At 32.8% G+C, this 10354-nt stretch overlaps 1 long non-coding RNA gene across 1 annotated transcript; it reads left to right on the plus strand.

Moving 5' to 3' along the window:
- Window positions 1–5191: 5191 nt before the first annotated feature.
- On the plus strand, window positions 5192–8570 carry LOC142618048 (uncharacterized). Its single transcript, XR_012841141.1, has 2 exons — window positions 5192–5732; window positions 7321–8570. It is a non-coding gene; the product is annotated as an uncharacterized LOC142618048 (long non-coding RNA).
- The last annotated feature ends 1784 nt before the right edge of the window (window positions 8571–10354 follow it).

The following is a 10354-nucleotide window of genomic DNA, read 5'->3' on the forward strand; positions in this document are numbered from 1 at the left end:
AATTTAATAAGTAAGACCCACCATTCATGTGAGATGAGGGAGTACGCATTTATGGTACTCCAAGAGTGCATAATAATTTCCCTTTTTGAACAAGTTAATAAAAGTTAAATTGGATAGGTGGCATAAAATCAATAGAAATGATATGTTCACAACATTTTCACAATAAATCCTAAGTTGCAGGTTGTTACTTATTGTTGTTGTTGGGGCAAAAAAGTAATCTTAGTGTTAGATTCAAATTTGAACCAATAAAAACTAACTACCTATGATTTGTTGTGAAAATATTGTAAAAATATTGTAAACGTAACACTTCTCTAAAATCAAACATCTAATTTAGAGATAATAATTATGGCGTGGTCCCCACCCACCCACCCATATAAATATAAATGGGTGATAATTTAATTTGAAAAATCTAGATCCTTGGGCAAGTTTTGGAGTACTGACTCATTTTTAAGAAAAAAACGGAAAATAATAATTAAAAAACTAGTACACTTTTGGATTATGATGTTAAGCATCCTTCTAAATCTCGAAGTATTTAACCTAAAAGGAAAAAAAATCATTCTAGACCAAAATTCATTTAAAATTTTCACCACTTACTTCCAATGAAAATAATGTTAGAACTTTAAAACGAGATCCATGATTATGCACTCAAATGTGAAACTATTCAACCAATACATAGGATGAAATCAGATAAAAAAAAAATAGTTATGACATTTTTTTGTTTGGCCCCCCAATAAAAAAATTATTGGCTGCGCCACTGAGTTGAAACCCCTAGTTTTCTTTTAGGAAAAATGCTTGAAATCTTTACTTCAAGTCATTGTTTTAGTTTATCTTTTGTGTGTAAGAATATATGGATTAGTGTATGTGAAACAAATTTTTTTTTGCCCTTGCTTTGAATGTATCCAGTTTAATTGATCAATAAAATTGGCAGATTTCCCATCAAACAAAACAATAAAATAAAATGAATAGTACTATCTCCCTTAAAAATGAAATGGAGACTAGACAGTAAATCATAGATTCAAAATATCACTTAATGTGTAATAAATTGATAAGCCAAATTAAGGTGACAAAAAGCCAGCAGAAGAAACCAAGAATTATGAAGCAGTGGGATATTTAGCCAACTGGGATCGAGTGTCTGGTTGTGCTAGAGTCTGGGGGTTGGGGCTGTGGTCCTAGATTATTAACACTGTGGCTTTATCTATATATATGGTATGTACTGTACACAACAGTAGCCTGTATATAATCCCAAAAAAAAAGAAAAATTATTATATATAAATTTGCTCCTAAGATAAATGACCCTAGTATTAAAGGGAGTGCATGCCCTATCATCTGTATAAATGATGAAAGAGAGGGATATAGGTCCCCAATAGGCCTCTGATACCTATAGCCTTTAGCTTAAATGAGAGGGACGGTGTCACCACTGACCACCCCACCTCTCCTGCGTGAAATAATGATATTTTCCTCGAACATTCCTCGAATTTCAGATTAATTTGTACAAATGCTGACTATTGCATTCCTTTTATCATTTAGCCAACAAAAAAAGAAAAAGAAAAAAAAAGAAAAAGAAAGAAAAAGGAAAGATCTATCATATCCTTTAATTAATTTAACAATTTTTTTTTTTTCACATGATGACATGTTTGTGCCTTAAAAAATAGAATCTTTTCCTTTTATATTGTAGCTTATATCATTCATATTATCCGATTCTTTCCTAGAAGAGAATTTGAGTTTGACTTCTCCTCTCCATTTTGTTATCATCATTTGGCATGTTGTGAATTATTTTGTATTATGTAGCTGTAAGCCAATAACCTTTTATTGTTGACTACTGAACTCTATATATGCTTACACTAATACATGATTCAATTAATAAAAATAATCGGTGTAATATGCTGATGGCCCATTTAATATTCAATTGGGGCAAATTTCGATAAAAAAAAGAAATGCCTTGGAATCACTTGTCAGATTCTCCATGTGTTTTGAGCGAGTAGAGGCCTTTTTTTTAAAATTTTTTTTTTTTAGGTCTCCCTTTAAGTCTTATATTTGATTGGAAACTTTGTCTTATATTTGTATGCAATAAGCATATAAAATCGTATTGATGTTATAAGGTGGTTTAAATTCATATTGTGAGTGTTTTTAGTTTCTTACAAATGTGAATGGAACTTGTTAATTAAATGTGATGAATAGTACTTTAATCGATTTCAATACTTGTAAGCATTATAGTTGTGATGTTGGAAATTTGTTTTGTGGTGGGTTGTTTTGTTGGAGCAAGCGGGTAGTTTGCATAGTGTTATAAGGTGGTTTAAATTCATATTGGGAGTATTTTTAGTTTCTTGCAAATGTGAATGGACCTTGTTGATTAGATGTGATAAATAATATTTTAATTAATTTCAATACTTGTAAACACTCTATACTTGTGATTGTGATTAGTTTTGTGGTGGGTTGTTGTGTTGGAGTAAGCGGGTGGCTTGCATGGTATTATAAGGTGGTTTAAATTCATATTGGGAGTGTATATTTGTGTGTGCAATGTATATTTGTTTAAGTATTAATGTAGACTTGTGTATTCGTGAATGAGATAGAACTTTATCTAAGTAGCTTATAGACTTAGATGTTAGAATAAATTATGCATGAGTTGTCTTTATTTTACTAAAATAGCATTCACCTTGCAAGGGTTATGATGATGCTCTTACCTATGAGGGTGGTTCAACTTTAAGTTAAAACACTTTTTGGTTAGTATTTTATTTTAGCAATTGACCCACACTACATGGTGTGACTACTTTTTTTAATGCATTATTTGAAACTAATTGTATTATATTACACTTGAAAATCTATATTTGCTTTCTACAACTTATACATTAGGAGTTGTGATTTTAATTCATTGGTGTGGCTACTCTTAATGCATTGTTAGAAATGTTTTTTGTAACATAGTAAATGTTTTTACTTTACGATTTTAATGTAGTATTGTTTTTATATTTGTGCAGATTTCTTATTGGTGGCTTTTAGGGGATTTACTTTTGGCATTACTTGAAGACATATGAGGACATTTTTCGTTAATTCTAATTATATTATGCTACACTTTTTGTATTGTTATAAAACATCTTGAGTTATTGTATGTGTTGCAAACAATTATTGTATGGAAGGAGTTTGAATTGGATACTTGTTTTATTTTTTACTTGTGGAATGTATGGATCTTTTTTTATAAATGTGTTGTTGAAATAAATGTGTTATTCAAATGTGAGGTTTTAATAATGTAATGACAGGTTAATATCAAAGCTATGAAAAAAATAAAAACAAAAAATAAGTTTTAGCGACAAATTTTTTCGTCACAAATACAGCAACAAAAAATTGTTTATGACGAAATATTTCGTCGCTAAATATAGAAAAATTTTGTAAGAAATGGTTTTAGTGACGAAAATTTTTGTCACTATATGTGCCTGGATTTTCTTAAAAATAGTTTTAGTGACGAACTTTTTCGTCACTATATGTACCTGAACATAGTTTTAGTGACGAAATTTTTCGTTACTAAATATAATTTAATAAACTAAAGTGTTTTTAGTGACGAATTTTTTCGTCACTGAATAGTGTTTTTAGTGAGGAAAACATTAAGCAATGAAACATTTTCATCGCTAAAAGTTTTTTTTTTTTTTTTTTAAACAAATTGGACTTTTAGTGACAAAATTTTTTCATCGCCAGGACTTTTAGCGATGGGGTTTCAATGACGAAATGAGTTTCATCGCTAATTAGTAGATTTCGTCGCTAAAGGTTTTTAGCGACGAAATTCTGGATTTTTAGTGACGAATTTTTTCGTCACTGAAAATACATTTTGTTATAATGAAAAAAGGAAAATGTATTCACATTTAAATACTGGAATTACCACTGCGCACTCTTGGTGCGGTGGTCACTCCACAAGTATAAATGCTTGTAGGTTGTGGGGGGCAAGAGCCGGGGTTCAAGTCTCCAGGAGAGAGCTATACACATATATATACTTAGATTAGGCTAAAGTAGAAATTTTATCTTGTATATATAAAAAATATATACTAGAATTAAATACTAGCTAACTTACAAATTACACCCATAAAATTTGAGAGTTTAGGGAGGGTCTACAAATGATGCTACCTAGGAAGATTTGCAGGTGCCTCAGCAACTATTTCCACATCTTGTGGGCAAAATGTTTTATTTGGGGGGGGGGGGGGGGTTAATGTTAGGAATCCATCCAAATGTGATGTACTGAAGGTTAACATGTATTGCAATGTATGCTAGTATTTCCTGATGTGTTGGTTTAGTTAGTTAGATAAGTTGAAGCTAACGTCAGTTCGTTAGTTATGCTGATGTTAGAGTTTCAGTTAGTTAGTTAATACTCTTTAGGCGAGAAATATTAAGGGTTGTAAAGAAAGAATTGTATATAAGATGGCTAAGAATGAATAAGAGGGAGATCCAAAAAATTATAACCAAGTTTGTTCTTTCTATTCCTCTCTAATTCTCTCTACTGCTCAGGAGGTGGTTGCCCTCGAAGTAACTCTCATTTTCCTTCTTATCTCCATTCTTCTTTTCGTCCATTTCTGAATTACCAAGAACTTAACATTGATCCCTCCATTTTTGTTTCTTGGAGACTTAAAACATCAACCCTCCAACCTCTTAGCAGATTACATACTTGCAAGTTTCTCCTCTTAGCAGATTTAATATGTATCCTATTGTAAATGAATGAGTCAGTGGTGAGCTATGAAGCACGGGTGCGTTTTCAAATTCGGGTGCGGGTGCGGATACGGGTGCAGGATTCGGCAATTTTTGAAAAATAGGATGCGGTTGCGGCGGAGTGCGGCGATTAAAAAATTATTAAAAATATTTTTATTTATATTTTTAATATATTACTAAGCATCTTTTTCACATTATATAAAAATATACCAAATTTAAAAGTAATTATAGATAATAACTCAATATGATGTTCATAAATTAAATACAATCCACTTAATACCTTTTTCAAGACAAAATTAAATTAAATTAAATTAAATCCTTAATACCCCGCCACCTTCACGTGGGTTCTACCAAATTCTAGACTAAAAAAACTCTCCAAAATTGTGTCAGCCTTATCCACCCACGAAGCTCTGGCCCTTCACGTGGGTTTTCTTTGAAAATCGTTTTTTTTTTCTTTCCCTTTTTGCTCTCAGTTACTTTTGTTTGGATAAAACTTCTTTTGCCTTCAGTTAGCACACAGAGAGACACAAAGAGTCATAGATACTTCTTTTCTTCTCCGAGTCTCACTTTCTTTTCTTCTCCAACGTTCTTTCTTCTTCTCCTAATAATTCTATCCTCTTTCCTCTCCATCTTCGTTGGCTCAAAAGACAGTCAGTCACAAGTTTTTATCCATTTTTTTGTTCAGTTTTCATTTTCTTGTTCAGTTTTCATTTTCTTGTTCAGTTTTCATTTTCTTGTTCGGCGCTGGTATGGTGTGTTTCGGCGAATTCGACCGATACGGACTGATTCAGCGGGAGTCTGGCCGAGAGTAAGCCGCGTTGGCACGAGTCGTGAAATGAAAAAAAAAAAAAAAAAAAAACTGGACGCGGCACCGACGCGCAGGCAGCGGCATCCCTCACGCGTCGCCGCTTCGGGCTGCGTCGGACGCGGGTGCGGTAGGTGTTTTGCCGCGTCTGTGCTTCATAGGTGGTGAGGGTATATGTTGTTATTGAGGTATTATAGTTTCATATAAAACAAGAAATGGAGGTTGGTCCTAGCCTTACGTCATGGTAATTCTTGTGTGTGACTTTCAAATGATACATATTATTTCCACAAGTCTATAAGCCGTCCTTATTCCTCCTAAATATTATCATTTGTGCGGAGTGTATTAGAAAATCATTCTCAAATATGAAACGAGTTGGTAGGAGCATGTTGTCCATTGGATTCAAGCAATTTCAAATAAATGAGTTTTCAATTAGATGATGCATAGCAGCCCCATGCACATACTTAGCTGAAATAGAAGTATCACCATTTGCAATACTAGAAGCATCAATATTGAAAACCTTTTTTAGTGGATTAAAGAATACTATGATTGGATAGATTTTTGAAGTTGTTGATATTGATAGAATTATGTCCTTGTTGCACTTTCCATCTTATGGTATTTATAATTCATACCTCATACACATCTTACCGGTCATTATAACCAGTATTATTTCCTAATGTAATTATGCCACAACTGAACGTTTGTTTGTTTCCTTCCACTAGGACTTATGCCCAATTGGTTTCTTTTCAGGATTGGAAACTTGATCAAAGAATGAAATTCTTAAGGATCTTCAAGCCAATTTTCTATCTTAATTATTCAAATTGTCTTCTTCCATATTAGATCAATGTTTTCTGTGTTTAAAAATTGAAGCATCAATGTGTTAGATGATGTTGCTATCCTGTGCAGTTTTGATGTCTGATATTGTGGCTATATATTTTTTGTGAAATTTTAAGTCTAAGCTGATCAAATGCCAAGTTCAATGACCACCAACTTCTTTTGTGATTGTACATAAGAGATATTGAATTCATTCTCATGGATTTATCATTTAAGCCTTTCATTCATTACTATTTTTTTCTCCTATGTGGTCTAGAAGTTTTTATCAACTATTTACTTTCCTTGAGTCTTTTGTTGTGCTGCTTGAAGTCTAGAAGTTTCTATTTCAAATTCCATATGGATTTTCCCTAAGGTATAGGAAATGTTTCCCTGCAGTTGGGTGGCTGTTTTGCTTGACTTATTTGCATGATTCTTCTCTTTGCTATTGGTTGATTTGTAAGAGCAGACAATGTGTTCTTCAGAAGTTCATCCTTTACTCTGCACATTCCTTATTCGTTTGTTTTTCTATTAGTAATTATTCTACTTGTACTAGATTAGTTACAGCTTACAGAGGGGCCATCATCAGGTGCAATGGTAAAAGTCTCTAGTTTTCGAGTGCAAGTGCATGGGGTCCAATTCTTGATATTGATTTGTTCATGCAAAAATACTGAATGGTAGGACTATATCCATATACCCTTTCAAGGACATATGGGTAATGGCCTTTTTATCCTGGAATAGTTCAAGGCACTTAGCTTTGAAAGAATGATTATGGATTATTCCCACTGTATTTACTGAGGTGCCATACTCTGACTATATTATTGCTTTTCTAATAATCCTACGCTTTTCTTGAATAGTTCAAGGTGCTTATGTACTTAAGTTTCTAAATGATATAATTAGATAGTTTCTGAGATATATGGTGACATGATATTAATGCGTTGGTATAAATTTGAAGTAAGAAAATTGTTATGCTGATCTATGTGATTCAGGTGATCTAATATTTCCTACACGCACTCTTTTTTCAGGATTTTGTGAAGATGATGTATGGGGAGTCCTTAAACTTTTGACTGCCCATTTTGTTGAACGCTGCCCAGCCCTTGAACCATTTCTTCCTGCACCAATTAAAGTAGAAACAACTTCCAAGAAGGGAGGTACTAAATTTGCTAAGGTAAGGTTATTTGGATGGATGAGTTACAAACTGACCGTAGGAGAAAAAGGTAAATATCATATGAACACATCAATGTGAGTGGTAAAAATGAAATGAATTTATAAAAGGATGTATTGGATGCTTGGGAGGGAATATTATATTAAGGTTTTCAAGGTTCAATTTTGTTGATTGCAGTTGAGTTATTTTAAGAGTGATGTATAGTTCAAAGAGATCCTGCCTTTTTATTTTTTTTAATATTAAAAACATTAACATTCTCTAACTTGTTTTATATTGCAATGGATAAGGATGTAGTAATAAAATTTTACAACCAAAGATTTGTGAGAGTAGTACTTAGAATTTGTTCTATTCTAAATCAGTTCAGTTCAAATTGGGTGGGGAGTGCGATAGAAGATGAAAATTTGAGTTGGCAGTCAACACAGAGTGGTAAGTTCAGAGTTTATTCCTATTATGAGCCTCTAAAAGGGTCATTTGGTATTGCTGTTTCTATGGAAAACCATTTTGCATGCTAGAGTTCCTTGAAAAGGGTATAGTGGTTGTTCACTGTCTTTAGTTAATGTAATCGTTTAATCTGAAAACTGTTTATGATCTCTATTAGATACAGTTGCTTGTGCCATCTGTGGCTTTCCTAGCTTAGACGTTGAGAATGTGGTTGGAACTTTTTTTATTTATTTATTAAAAGTTAGATGTTGGAACTTGACTTAGCATGCTTGTGTAAACTTTCAAGAGATAATGAGCTGCAATCTGGGAACCTTGAATGGTGCTTTTGAGGTATACCCTTCCGGTGGGTTGTTCTAATTCATGGTATCCGTATCGCTTACCATATTCTAGATAAGAATTACAGGGAGGTTGGATCTCTAGTTCAGACAATTCAAACAGTAGCAAGACAAGCATGAGTAGATAATGCCAAAAGCTTATTAGTTCCTTAGTTGTGAATTCAAATAATTCTGCAGCAGAGTAGTTGTGGATTATTTAAAATAACCCGCAGAATTTGCGAATTAGGATGCCAGATTGCAATTTAATTTCAAATGTATTCAACAAATGTAAGAATAACTTTTGATCAAGTGCTTGATCATTTAATTTCAAACGCAACGTTTGTAATCTATTCTCACGACTTTATTGGAGCCAAACAGGAGTTACTAAACAATAAACATGGTTTTTTGGCAAGAAGCCATTTATTTTTGAGCTATGTGGGACTACAGTCGCTTGAGATTGAAATGATTTAAACTGTAGGTATTTTCGTTAAATTGTTCGTGAATTGCAAGAGGACGAGTTTTTTATGAGTAAGTATTCTACGTAGTTTGTCTTTATTCATTGAATTATAATATGCTAAAGTGGCATGTTACTATTGAATGGTGCAAATAAGGAGTTTTGCATTAATTCCTTTTTGAATTTAAATACTATATTTTTTGGCACTAATTTTAGGCTTTTACTGTGTTAATATTATTTGCTCAGATAAAAAAGGAATATATTTGCAAAAAATAAAATAAAAAATAATAATAATAAGACATACCAAATTAAGCATGGGAGTTGATAGGATTTCATTTGAGATGTAACTCTTTTTTTTTTTTCCCATTAATTTGAGATGTAACTCATTATAGCGTCACAATGGACTTAAGTGTTAATTTAATTAAGTTCATATACTGGTTGTGTTGGCTTATGCAACATGCATGGACTCATACTACAAAACACGCGGGTTATAGGAAGTTTGTAATTCATGCACAAACACAGTAATCTCCTATTCTTAGAAATATTGGGGGCTATGGGTTTTGACAACATGCTTATGCTATTATGCAAGTCACATGCATGGATTAGTGCGTTATTATCAGTAACTTCAGCCTAATCTGTGGCATATGAATCAGCCCTACCTAATTGCCTGAACAGTTGTGGAGGTGTAGAAATTCAAATTCCATATCCTTTTGGCATGACTCAGATTCAAAAATTTTACCTACCTTAGCTAGATGATTTGTATTTTATATATTAACAATTATAAGAAACTTCAACCAATATAGTTTATAGTTAGCCCTTTTCTTTGTGCTTTTACATTATTTTTGGAAATACCTTTCATTTTCCTTCCGTGTCAATAATATTCATGCCATTGCTTTTGATTATACGTCTAATTACCTAAAGATGGGCTTTATTAATTACTGCCATATATGGGTTTACGTTTCATTTTCCTTTTGTGTCAATAATATGCATGTTGCTTTCGATTATACGTCTAAGTTACTTAAGATGGGCTTTATTACCACCACAGAGATTTTGACTAATGCAAATGCATAGAGGGCAATAACAATTCTACAAGCAAAAAAACTTGTGTCAATGACCTAGGAAGTCATCATTGTTTGTGCATTTTGAAAAAGAGGCATGTATCCATCCATCATCCAATCAATCGCTAGTAATTAAGCTCCCTGGCAGTGCACTCTTGAACAATGCTTATTTTTTTTAGAGATATATACAATGCTTATTGAATTTGCAGTTGATTGTTAATTACGCTGAACCATGAGTAATTAATTTTTTTTTTTTTTTTTTGAGAAACACGACCAAGTCCACAGATATTATTTAAAAAACTAAATAATCCGCTGAAACAAACACGTCTATTGCGAAGAGTAAGGATATTGATGTCATAAAAAATAAAGCTCAAGATACAGAACATTCTCCTCTCTCGGGCAAAACCCCCGAATTAAATACAATCCTTCATCTTGCTGCTGCAAGCTCAGACAATAAACAATTTGTTCAAGAAATCCTAGAAATCGAACTATGCAAAACATTTGTCACGGAAAAGAACTCCAATGGCGATCTTCCTCTTCATGTAGCCGCAAGTGCTGGGAATATGGAAATAGTGGAACTCTTAGCTGCCAGTGTAACACTAATGGAGAAAAATAAGGAGGAGAATA

The sequence above is a fragment of the Castanea sativa genome, chromosome 11, assembly GCF_040712315.1.
Source record: "Castanea sativa cultivar Marrone di Chiusa Pesio chromosome 11, ASM4071231v1".
Classification (NCBI taxonomy): Eukaryota; Viridiplantae; Streptophyta; class Magnoliopsida; order Fagales; family Fagaceae; genus Castanea; species Castanea sativa.